Here is a 12,533-nt window from a genome sequence, read left to right as displayed (position 1 = left end):
CTCTAGGGGCTTCTCTTTTCAAGGAGGGATGGCAAGTAGAAGTGGCTGCTGCATAGGGAGAGCCTGTTCTGTGTCCACCATGCAGGTTTCACAACCTACAATGCAGATTCTGCTGTCTCTGCACAGCCCAGAGGCATGGGATGCATTGCCAACACATGATGCTGGAAAGGAAAACAATAAAGCCTGAGGCAGGCAGGCTGCTTCCCTCCAGAATCCATACTCCTTTTGGCTTGTATTTACTGCCCTAAGTGGACCCTGCATTTGTCTGGTTTTCCTTGAGTACCTTTCTTACTGCACGCACATACAGCATCCTCTCTCACGACTTAAACAGGACTTCCTCTTTGTGTTTGTGTCATCCCTGATCATCACCAAGGTGACAGTCACTACAAAGTGAGGACTCTGACGAGGACAGCTGATCAGCACCTCCACAACAGTGGCATGGTTCTGAGGGATGAGCTTGCATGGTTTTTTTATTAAGTTTCAGAAGAACTACATACAAAGGAGGTGATTACGCATGCTGGAATTACAGGTTCATACCACCTCACCCACCTGCCTGCACAGCAAGCTCTTTACCCACTGAGCCATCGCCCCAGAATGCCTGCGTGTGCATGTGCGATGACAGATGTGTGCCGAGGCACACACATGAAGGTCTGAAGACAGCTTCAGGTATTGGTCATCACCTACCACTTTATCTGAGACAGAGTCTCTTTGTTTTCTTGCTCCTACAATGTTCCAGACTAGATGGCCTACGAGCTTCATAGGATTCTTGTTTCCATCTCCCCTGTCTTACTCACAGGAGCCCTGAAATTACACCTGACTTTACATAGGTGATGAGAATCTGGACTCGGGTCCTTATCCTTGTGTGACCAGCACTTTACCCACTGAAACATCTTCCTCCTCAATGCCCCTTTCTTCTTTTACTATAGGGTGAGGGAGAGAGACATGAAACAGACACAAAGCATGGATGCAAGAGGATATGCTGTAGATGACGTTGGAACTGAGATAGAAGGATGAAGAAGTGGTGGTGGTATAAGTCTTCAGTCCCAGCACTCGGGAGGCAGAGGCAGGTAGATCTCTGTGAGTTCGAGGCCAGCCTGTCTAAGAACAAGTTCTGGGACAGCCGGGACTATTACACAGAGAAACCCTGTCTCAAAAAATCAAAAAAGAAAAAGAAGAAGAAAAGAAAAGGAAGGAAGGAAGGAAGGAAGGAAGGAAGGAAGGAAGGAAGGAAGGAAGGAAGGAAGAACCTCCTAGAGGAGAGGAAGCCTGGATGGGTCAGCCAGAGATTAGAAGTTACATGTCACAGTAATATGTATACTGGTGACTGCAGTAGTTTTGAAGTTGGGGTGAAGTTTAAGTGTTGTTTGGTAACATTGACAAAACTAAAGTTAATATCCAAACCCCCGTGACTTGGGTTGCTGATAAGGACACACATCTTGTTACTGTGTTTTGTTGTGTTTTGTTGGTTTAGTTAAAAGAGAGGAGTATTACAGTCTGAAAACAAACCATTTCTCATAGACCAGTATGCAAAAGGCTTGACTCTCAGCTGATGGTACTATTTTGGGAAATGACTGAAACTTTGGGAGGCGGGGCCTAGCCGGAGGAAGTAGGTCACTGGGAGCATGACCTGGAAAGACAGACCTTGTTCCTAGCCTTTTCCTGTCCCTTTCTTTCTGCTCCCTGACCACTGTGACATTTGCAGCTGTGTTGCTCCAGGCCTTATACCATGATGCTCTGCCTTGTTACAGGTCCAAGACCGAAGCAGCTGGTCCTCATCAGGACCACACGCATGTGTCACTACTTCCAGCTTGAATGAAACTTAAAATATCAGTATTGCGCTACTTTAGATCTGTCACGTCCTCCAAAGGCCCCAGGGTTAACAGCTTGCTTCCTATTCCCACTGTGCTCACAGTGAGACGAGGTGGGGTCTAGTGAGAGGCTGTCTAATTATTGGGGGTATCCTGCCAAAAGGGATTGTACCATTCTTCTTTCTCCCCTTGTGTCTGGGCCACCACAAGGTGAGCAGCTAGCTGTGTGTTTCCCACCATAATGGGCTGTCTCATCACTGTCCCAAAGCGACAGTACCAAACGCATCATGGACTGGAACCTCAGAACAATTCGCCAGAGTAAACATTTCGCTTATAGAAACTGAAAGCTCACAAGAAACTCATCCTTAAATGGAATTTCCTTTTGAGTCATCTATAATAGCTTTCTTTTCATCTAAAATATTCGTGAGATGGCAGTCTTTGAATCTGCATACGATATAATCATTATAATTTTACCTCCAGTCACAAATACCAGTTATGCAAAACCAGATAGTTGACTGTAGGAAGCTAATTCTGTAGACATAGTTATGGGGTTTAATCATGTCTTTCCAAAAAATATGCTAAAATTTTAATCCCCAGTGTCTTGGAATGTAACCTTGTTTGCGAATTATGTCAATGCTGATGCAGTTGGTTACAAGGAGGTGATACTGTGGTAGGAAAAGTTCGTAATAGCATATGATTTTTGCTACCCCAGAGTCTGGTCGCTTGGCATTAATATGTCCACAGAGAACCTGATCTTAGGTCCTCGCCAGGGAACTCCGCTGGAAAACGTTGTTATTGCTCCACAGAGGAACCTCTGCTGAGCTGTGCCTCCTGTTCTATTCTTGGTACCTCTGTGGAGCAATAATTTAGTACTTAGAGCTAGTGGTCTGCCTAGTGTGCAGTTACATCCTATTGAACAAACCTGCAAGAGTTGCAAGCTGACCGAACTGTGCACTCAAACATCCCTTCTCTTGGATGGGCATGTGCTAAGCATGAGTGACATTCGGGAGCCTGGGAGCATCTCAGAAGTGTGGAGAACTGTTCCTTTTTCACATCAGAAACCGTTCTCAATTATCCTCATTACGGGAACAGACACAGGTATTCTTTTAAAAATAAATACGTTTAGTGGAGTACAGTGGTGGGCAGCTACTTTGGGGGGGCTGAGGCCAGTGGACCACTTAAGCCCAGGAGTTTGGGGTCAACCTAGGCAACATAGAAGAGCCTAACTCAGAAGCTGGTGTGTTTTTCTTTATCACCCATATATACAATGTAATACATACTCACTGAAGATCCATGAGAAAATATTAAAACACACACGTATGTGCATGCAAACACCTGTAATACATATCCACTGAAGATCCATGAGAAAATATTAAAACACACACGTATGTGTGTGCAAACACCTGTAATACATCTGTAATACATATTCACTGAAGATCCATGAGAGAATATTAAAACACACACGTATGTGCGTGCAAACACCCGCCCATGCACACACCGGGAAAAAAGCAACCATCACTGGTCCTTTAGCCCAACTTTTGTTTATCCTTCTGGACATAGTTCTGTATACTTCTTATCCCCCATAAGTATTATGATATCATATTCTTTTTTTTTTTTTTCGAGACAGGGTTTCTCTGTAGCTTTGGTGCCAGTCCCAGAACTAGTTCTTGTAGACCAGGGTGGCCTCGAACTCACAGAGATCCGCCTGCCTCTGCCTCCCGAGTGCTGGGATTAAAGGCGTGCGCCACCACCGCCCGGCTCTGATATCATATTCTTAATGTGCTGTGTTCCATTACTAATATATTACAATTTCCCTTTTTATGGATTACCATACATTAACTAAACCAGCCCTTGTTGATGGGATATCTAGATCTATTCTTCTGCTGTTATGAGCAATATTTCATTAATTCCTGTGCATAAATTATTTGACAGACTTAATTATTGACTTAAAAGAAAACTATATGTATCTGTGATAAAACGTATACATGTTATGCCTTTTGAGATCTAATTCCAGTGTATCTCACAACTCTGTTTCCATTTGTACCCACACAACTACATTGGAAGGCCCACAATATTTTAAACTTTTTCTATTCTTGCTTCTTTTGCTTGAGAAATTTTTAAAATATCAGGGATAGTGGGTGTGTAAAATGGGTATACAAATCAAAAGTTTACCAATGATAACTCCTAAAGAAATTTATTTTAAAGAAATTCTTTGGTTAAAATTCATCGTTTGTTAAAAGTAAAAGGAAATTTACAAATTAGTGAGTGCCTAGTTATCTTTCCATAAAGAATTAAATCTTGGTTGAATTCCATAGGATATAGAGAATCTTCAATGTTTTTAATTCTATTTTTTCTTCTTTCTATTTTTTCGTGCAAGTGTGGAGGGTGGCATGCATGTGTGTGTGTGAAAGCTTTTGCATCTGCAGGAGCACACACTTGTGCACTTAGACATTCGCACATGCTTGCAATTGTGTGTGTATGTGTGTGTGTGTGTGTGTGTGTGTGTGTGTGTGCACAAATGTGGAAGTCAAAGGTTGATAGCAGGAATCGTCCTCCATTGCTCTTCCACCTTAATCCTTGAGGCAGGGTCTGTCAACCAAACCCAAAGCCCAGAGATATAGCTTCTCTTGCAGTCAGTTTGCTCTAGGGCTCCACCTTCCAAGGCTGGAAATTTTGGAGGCTGCCTCACATACCCGGCAAGATTCTGTGCATCTGACTCTGGGCCTCACACTTGTGTGGCAAATGCTGTAACAAACAATGAGCCATCTCCCCAGCCTCTTTTCAACATTTGTAAAGCTGATCAATATTTTGATTTTGTAATTGTCAATACTAAGAATACCACTTCACATCCATATATAGTACAAAAATGCAGAAGTATGTTTAGAACCATTTCCGGAACTGCTAGACATTCTGTCCTAATCCCAAGCCAAATTTTCATTTAATGACTTGTTATGAATTCAAGCAGCAACCGAAATGGCAATTCGTGTGTGTTCATTGGTGTGCGGATGCACATGTGTGTGCCTGTGGAGGTCAAAGAACAAACGTGGGCGTCATCATCAAGTGTGGTCAACCTTTTTATGTTTCCCTATTATTTCTCTTTGTGTCCTGACACTCATCGAATAGACAAGACTGGCTGGCCAGTGAGACTCAGGGGCCCTCTCGTCTCCACCTCCTCTGTGCTGGGATTACAAGCAAGTATCACCAAGTTCAGCTTTTAAATAAACGCGTGTTTGAACATATATTCTCCTGCTTATAAGGCAAACACTTTATTTGCTGGGCAATCTTCTCAGCCCACAAATGGCGATTTCTAAAGTCAAACATCCTAACGCAATACAAAGATATATTCATGTGATATAGATAGATAGATAGATAGATAGATAGATAGATAGATAGATAGATAGATAGATAGAGATAGATATGCATACATACATGCTGAAGAGTGATGGTAATATAATATTAAAGTCTTTTTTCCCCATTTTCAGACCATTATGTGACTATAAGAGCAGGACACCTGGTGTACGTGATAAGTACACTATAATTCCTGGCATCGTAACCTCAGATCTCAACCGAGGTGTTCTAGGCAGTGTACACTGGCACTGTGTGGCATGAGGGCATGCACAGTGCAAACTGCCCATGTTCTGCGTTCATAAGCAAGGCTGCAGGGAAATCGAAATGATATCGTATGAGCTACTGCTTCGGGAAATACTTTGGCTTCATTATGGTTTGGTTTTACATTCGTTTTTGGCCGTTCTGGCTTCAGAAAACATTTACTGTTGCTGATTGTTATGAATGCCTCACACACTCAGTTATAAAACCCTATGTGTGATCATGCCCACAGTTTAAGAAGCCGGCGTGGGGGTGGGGGTGGGGGGGCAGAGGCAAGTGATGGGCAAGGCTGGGGACCTGAGTTTAGTCCCTGGCGTCCACATAAGGGTGGAAGGAAAGAGTCAAGTCCCCAAAGTTGAACCTTGGTCTCCACATGCACACCATGACACCCACCAGCACACATCACGCGCATGCATGATAACAGTGAACTAAAAGCTATTATTTCTTCCCACGCTATTGTAGGAGTGAGATGGGGAATCTTTTGGGTGTTTACATTTCAGTGTTTGTGTGTGTGTGTGTGTGTGTGTGTGTGTGTGTGTTGCTGGACCTTGGACATGCTAAGCACACCAGTCTACTAGTGAGCTACATCATCAGCTCCTAATTTCGTGTCTATAATCATGTGCAAAGTTTCCCTGACCCCTGACATACTCAGTATCGTTTTCTATCATGCACCAAACCCTTCAATCATCAGCCTGGGCTCTCTGGAGTCTGACTGCTGCTTCACTGTCCTCGGAACTCTCCACTTATTCTAGATACATGACACGCTACTCCAGCATTTTCCAGGACACTGAGGCCATCAGTAGACCCTGCAGACCAACCTCCTTTCATCCGTGGAACTGAGAAATAGCCAGGTGGACGGCTCGTGGCTTTGTTGATGATGTTTCTTTGTTCTATTGAGACAGGGTCTCCCCAGCTGGCCTCGAACTCCCCATTCTCTCACCTCAGCCCGCTGTGGGGCAGTTAAGACTTGTGCCACCATGCCAAGCTTGGGTCGTGTTTTTAAAGCTTTGTTTTGTGAGTGTTATGTTGATAGCAGACATGGTCTTGCTGTGTTGTCCAAGTCTGCCTGGAACTGCGGGGTCCAGGTGATCCTCCCACCTTAGCCTGTCTCGTAGCTGAGACTGTGGGTTGCTCCATTGTACCAGGCTACAGGTCACAGTCGCAACTTCTTGTGGAAGGAACTCCCTGAGGAGAACCTGGAGCAGGTGGTGGAAGTGGAGGCTCTCATGGAAGACACTGCGGAACCTAGACAAACAGATCTTTGCTGGTGACAAGCATCCCAGTGAACTGTGAATCAACCACGGGTGGATACGCCCTTTGATTGGCACGTGACCTCTCTCCCTCTCTCTGAAAGAGGTAGCTGAGATGGAAACATGACTGTGTCTGTGCACATTGACTCCTGCTGCAGGTTGGAATGGACCTGTGGCTCTGACCTGTTGACAGCCACGACAGCCTGTAGCTTAAGGGGCCTGCTTCTATTTTAAGTACCCGTTGGGCTCATTTGTGCCTCAGTTTCCTCATCTGCGAAATGTGCCTCCTTCACTGGGATACTGTGATGACTCTTCCACTCCAGAAAAGTTCCCGTGACCTGGAATATTGAAAGCACTAACAGAAGGCTAGTGGTGTGACTTGATGGGGGAGGGAGGGAGGGAGGGAGGGAGGGAGACAGAGATCCGAACTAATGAATAAGGGAATGGGAAAAGAGTGAGAAAGGGTGGAAAGGTTCAAAAAGGGGAAGGGAGTGTTAGGTGGAACAGAGGCCAGCCTGAATTCTTGAAGCGAGAAAGAAGGCCAGCCTGCTATGTCTTGGGTTTTTTGTTTGTTTATTTTTTCGGTGCAGACTTTCCCACGCTGCGCTCCCACCGGCTCCGCAGCGGCAGCCCCGCACGTGGAGGGGAAGCAGCAAAACCGCGGTGCGGGTAGGGCCAGGTCGCAGTGAAGGAGCTGCTGCTGCGGGCTGCCAGAGAGCGCATTGTGCGGGAGCGCTGAATGGAGCTGGGCTATGTGCGGGCGGGCTCGCACGGATTAGCCTGCTTTCCCATGAACTACAAAAGAATGCTCGAATCTGGGGCATTTGTCATCAAGGGGCAGGCTGCGCAGGATGCAAGGTAACCGGAGCTTTCCCCGGGCTGCCGCAGTCTTTGGGGACGCGGGTCACTCTAATCCTTCCTGTTTATATTGTGAACGCGTCCGCAGCGAGGCTTAAGCAGGACCGTGGTAAATACGCATCGCAATGCAGGCATTCCAAAACAGCTACGTCCTCGGCTTGCTTTTCATTTGTAGTTTTGGGAAGGGGCCCTGTTGCGGTCCTAACCCAGGGCTGAGATCGAAGCGCATCCGAAGCTGCCTTTCTACCCAAGAGCCGGCATTTAGCCCTTGTATATTCTTCTTGTTTACACAATTGTTTCACCGGTTTATTTCTTCTTTAGGCCTCCCATGACTGAGGAGTTCAGAAAATTCTAATGTAAAACTATCCAGGCACGGCTAATTTAACAACGAGTTCTTAGGAGGAAAATGATATTCCTCGTGGTGTTGTAGAAGCCAGGAAGAGATAAAAGTATGGGAAGGGCCTCGTTAAGATTCCCAACAACACATTTCTCTTTCGTTGGAATTTGATATCTTTTAGAATGTGCGATCTCGGGCCTGTGAGTCTGCGCAGTTATATGTATTTGCTGATGATGAAGTCTAAGGTGACCCACTCTTAATAGAAGCCACAAAATACACCAACATTCTGGACATTCTGGAGTTGAACCTGGAGCCAGAGTTCATGGGGAAGGGACCTCCTCGTGGCTCGGTGATGCCTTCCCACCCCTAAAAAGACACAGGGGATTCTCAGAGACTTATGGGAGCCATAGGACCAGGCCCTGTTTAAACTTCTTTGCTCAAAAAAAAAAAAAAAAGATTTAAAGATTCTGAGCCTCGTGTGGGGACTAGGAAATAGAATGTTCCGCATGTGGTTGGGGGACTTGAGAAGGGCAATGGGAGAGCGGACAGAACAACACTTAGGGGAAAAGAAAGGGGGTTGAGAGAATGGGGCCCCTTTGAACTGTTGCTGCAGTTAGAGTCTCTTCAAGGGCCAGGGAACCCATATTCCCTGTTTGCATTTTCCTTTCCTGTCGCCCCTATTCTGGGGGCCCTAGTGCATGCTAGGCAAACTTCCTTCCTCTGAGATGCACCCCGACCCCAGCACCTTACCTGAGTCTATGGTGCTCAGCCAGGAGTTTGGATTGGTGGCAGTTGGGAGGAGCTGGTAGTGGAGCAGCATTTGCAGACACAAAGTGGTGGCTGGGACCTTCCTCTATCAATGGTGACTAGCCACTGGCCTTCTGAGCCTTTTGTCTCGGAAACATGGGCTTGATAGTTCTGCAACAATATGTAGGAAGCATTTATTTCTAGAGTTTATGTGTTTCCCTTAGCTGGAAGGTTGTGTTGCCAGAGTAGAAAATCAAAAGAAACACACACACACACACACACACACACACACACCATAACACTTGATTTAGGGTTCCTCTGCAACAAAACATACCAAGCAAATGCACACAGTCTCCATTTCTGGGGAGTGTAAATACAGTTAATATGCTTCTAGGAACTATGAGCTACCTCATGCAGAGTCTTAGATAAGAAGGCAACTGGAGAAGTTAAAAGAATTTGCTGCTTGGAGCACTTGAGTTTGGCTCCTAACCCCTACATGTGGCTTAGAACTCTCTAACTCTAGTTCTCTGGAATGGGGCACCCTCTTCCGGGCTCCTGAGGCACCAGGCATGCATGTGGTACACATAAACACATGTAGGCAAAAGCGCTAATGCACATAAAATAAAAATAAATACAACCTATTTTAAAAGGTAACATTTTTAAAACCAGACAAATATGTCAATGTTTATTGGGTAATCACTTCTGCAGTTACATTTTTTAAAAATCCATCTTTTCACATAAACAGAATGACAAAACAAAAAAAAAACAAAAACAAAAAAAACCCCAAGCATTCAAGATTCACTTGAAGAAAAGCAATTGTTCAAGGCACAAGTGTAAGCAACCGATTCTTCCACCCTGAGCCTGCAATCAGCCAACGCTGTGAACTACTGGACCAGCAAACAGAAAGGTTTATTAATTTCCTTATCAAAGGAGATATTCAGCCGTGGCATTCTGTTTCGTAACGAGAAGCTCTGGTTATTTTTCTTGTCCTTATTTGTAACTTGCTGCCAAATGTTTCAAGAGGTCATTCCTGCTGTCAAGCCACGCCCCCTGTGGGCACGGACATTCAGTGCCACACCTGTGTGCAAGGCTGGGCTGTAGCTCAGTGGTAAAGCGTGTACTTAGCATGCACAAGGCCCTGGTTGTCGATCCTCAGTGGTAAAGCGTGTGCTTAGCATGCACAAGGCCCTGGTTGTCGATCCTCAGCATGTGCTTTGAAAAGTAAAATCATCTTCCAATGGAACATTTTCAAGTTAAGAGGCAGAAACTGCAGCCCCCTCAGCTCGTGTGTTAAATAGACTTCTCACAGTACAACCTTCCTGAGCCCGGAATCAGTGAGGCTTCCTTGGCGATCCCATTAACACTTGCAATTCTTCTGTTGAGTTGTCCACTGAAACACCACTTGTGTATTTAGTGCTTGCCCTTTTGCCCCTTAATCTCCCAAGGAGAGTCTGTTAAATCAAGTTCAGTAATGTATCCCTAGTACCTAGCATATAACCTTCGATCAATATCAATTGTTCAAGTCGTGAATAGACTCGAACTTTTTACAATTGAAAATACCATCCTTCCAAATAACTCTTCTTAAGTCTCTTGGGACTAGGGGTGAGCTTCCATGACAGAGAACCTGCTTAGTGAATGTGAGGCACCGGGTTCAAACATTAGTACCACCAGACATACAAAATCTTTTTATACATGGTCATACATGTAAAACCGTGTGTGTGTGTGTGTGTGTGTGTGTGTGTGTGTGTGTGTGTGGTCTTTTGAAATAGGGTTTCTCTGTGTAACAGCCCCAGCTGTAAACCACGCTGGCCTCCAAGTCCCAGAGCTCCACCTGCCTCTGACTCAAGTGCTGAGGTGCAAAGACAAACTTTCCACTAAAGGGTGTAAGAAGCTCGGAGGCCACCAGCTGTCTGCGATTAGCAAACCGTCATTACTGTGACCAGTTGCCTTGCAAGAAGCAGTTTAAGGTTAGGCATGGTGGTGCGCGCCTTTAGTCCCAGCACCCAGGAGGCAGAGGCAGGGGAATCTTTATGAGATTGAGGCCAGTCTATTTTACAGAACTAGCTCCAGGCCAGCCACAACTACATAGTGAAGCCCCGTCTCAAAACAACAACTAAACCAACCGAAAGAAAAAGGCAGTTTAAAGATGGAAGGGGTTATGTTGGCTCACTGTTTGCTGGGATCGTCATGGTGCAGAGGTCGTGGTGGCAGGAACATGAGGCAGCTGGTCAGGTTGTGTCCTAGTCAGGAAGCAGAGTGAGCTAAGAGTAAGTCCGCAGCTGGCCTCCCTCTCCCCATGCCCTTTCTTATTCAGCCTGGGACCATGCTGGTTAATTTTTTGTCAATTTGACAGAAATCAGAGTCATCTGGGAAGAGGGAATCTCAGTTGAGAAATTGCCTCCATTTGTGGGTAAGTTGGGGCTTATAATTAATAAATGATTGATGTGGTGGGGGCCCAGCCCACTATGGGTATTTCCATTCCTAAGTCTGGCCCCTGTATGCCCTCCAGGAGAAAGCAAGTTCAGTGAACCAGAGGGACCTTCCATGGTCTCTGCTTCAGCTCCTCAGATCCCTGCTTGAGTTCCTACCCTGACTTTCCTCCATAGTGGACTGTGATGTGGAACTGTAAGGCAGATAAACTCTCCCCTTCTCAAGTTGTTTTTGAGCAGTGTTTCATCACAGTAGCAGAAAACTAACAAGGACAAGGACCTAAGCTACCCACATTCAAGGTGAGACCTACCTCATCAGGTCAACTTCTCTGAAAATACCCTCAAATACACATCCAGCGCTGTGTCTCATGTGGGATTCCCAGTCCAGTCAAGTTTATAATGAACAGTGACTGTCATTGGGGATAGGGATGTGATGTGGGATTCCCCTCTATGTGCTGTGAATACCATTAGTTAATAAAGAAGCTGTTTTGGGCCTGTGATAGGGCAAAAGAATAGAGCTAGGTGGGGAAAACTAAACTGAATGCTGGGAGAAGGCAGGCAGAGTTTAGAAGAAGCCATGGAGCCACTGCCAGAGATAGACAGACATGTTGGAACCTTGCTGGTAGGCCATGAGCCTCGTGGTAAAATATAAAATACTGGAAATGGGTTAATACTGGATGTAAGAGCTAGCTAGCAATACACTTAAGTGACTGGCCAAGCAGTGATTTAAATAATATAGTTTCTGTGTGGTTATCTTGGGAGTCTGGGTGGTGGGTCCCTCCGACAACAGGTGTGGCTAGGTATCTGTGCCACCATGTGTGTGGGGGGACATAGGAGCCACCATGTGGGGGGGAATGGGTCCCTCCGACAACAGGTGTGGACAGGTATCTGTGCCACCATGTGGGGGGCACGGGTCCCTCCGACAACAGGTGTGGATAGGTATCTGTGCCTTTGAAGTCTTCTAAGCAGAAGTCTGTTGCTTTTGTGTTGCTCATACGTGGTCATTTCGTGGTCATTTTAAATGTGCAATTCTGTTAGGCCCACCTGCTGTTGGGCCAAACTGTAGCTCTGTATTTGGTCCCTGCCCTCCAGATACTTAGGGTTTACTCTAGGAAATGACTCAGAAGTGTTTGTAACAACTGCTAGAAGACTGGATAGTAAAATCAGCGCTAGAGACGGTAACTCTAGGAGGACTTCAGAGGAAAGGTAGAAGCTGTGGAGGGAAAGAGAATACACAGCCATGAGATTTGAAGATGTTGGCCATGACCGTTGAAGAACAGGTAGAGCCTAGTTAAGCTGTGAGAAAGGAGTATCATGCAAAGCACAGAATAAGGAATTACAGCATGTGGCTAGACATCAGGGCGGTCACCATTTGCCTGATGGGAAAATCCAGGGAGAGCATAGGGAGTCTGCTTGGATGACACTACTTTCAGACACTGAATTAATTGCTTTTCTTGTTGCCATAACAAAATACCTGTTAGAAACAACTTACACTTAA

General features: G+C 45.5%; 1 long non-coding RNA gene across 2 annotated transcripts in view; it reads left to right on the top strand.

Annotated features, from left to right (window-relative positions):
* The first annotated feature begins 7,485 nt into the window (after positions 1-7,485).
* LOC113456204 overlaps positions 7,486-12,533 on the top strand; it is a 79,389-nt gene continuing 74,341 nt past the window's right edge. For both annotated transcript variants that reach the window (XR_003377062.1, XR_003377061.1), the window contains exon 1: positions 7,486-7,522. This is a non-coding gene — a long non-coding RNA (uncharacterized LOC113456204). The remainder of the gene's footprint in view (positions 7,523-12,533) is intronic.

This window comes from Microtus ochrogaster, chromosome 6, assembly GCF_000317375.1.
Source record: "Microtus ochrogaster isolate Prairie Vole_2 chromosome 6, MicOch1.0, whole genome shotgun sequence".
Lineage (NCBI taxonomy): Eukaryota > Metazoa > Chordata > Mammalia > Rodentia > Cricetidae > Microtus > Microtus ochrogaster.
The sequence above is the reverse complement of the archived record's forward strand: the minus strand, read 5'-3'. Positions and strand labels throughout refer to the sequence as shown.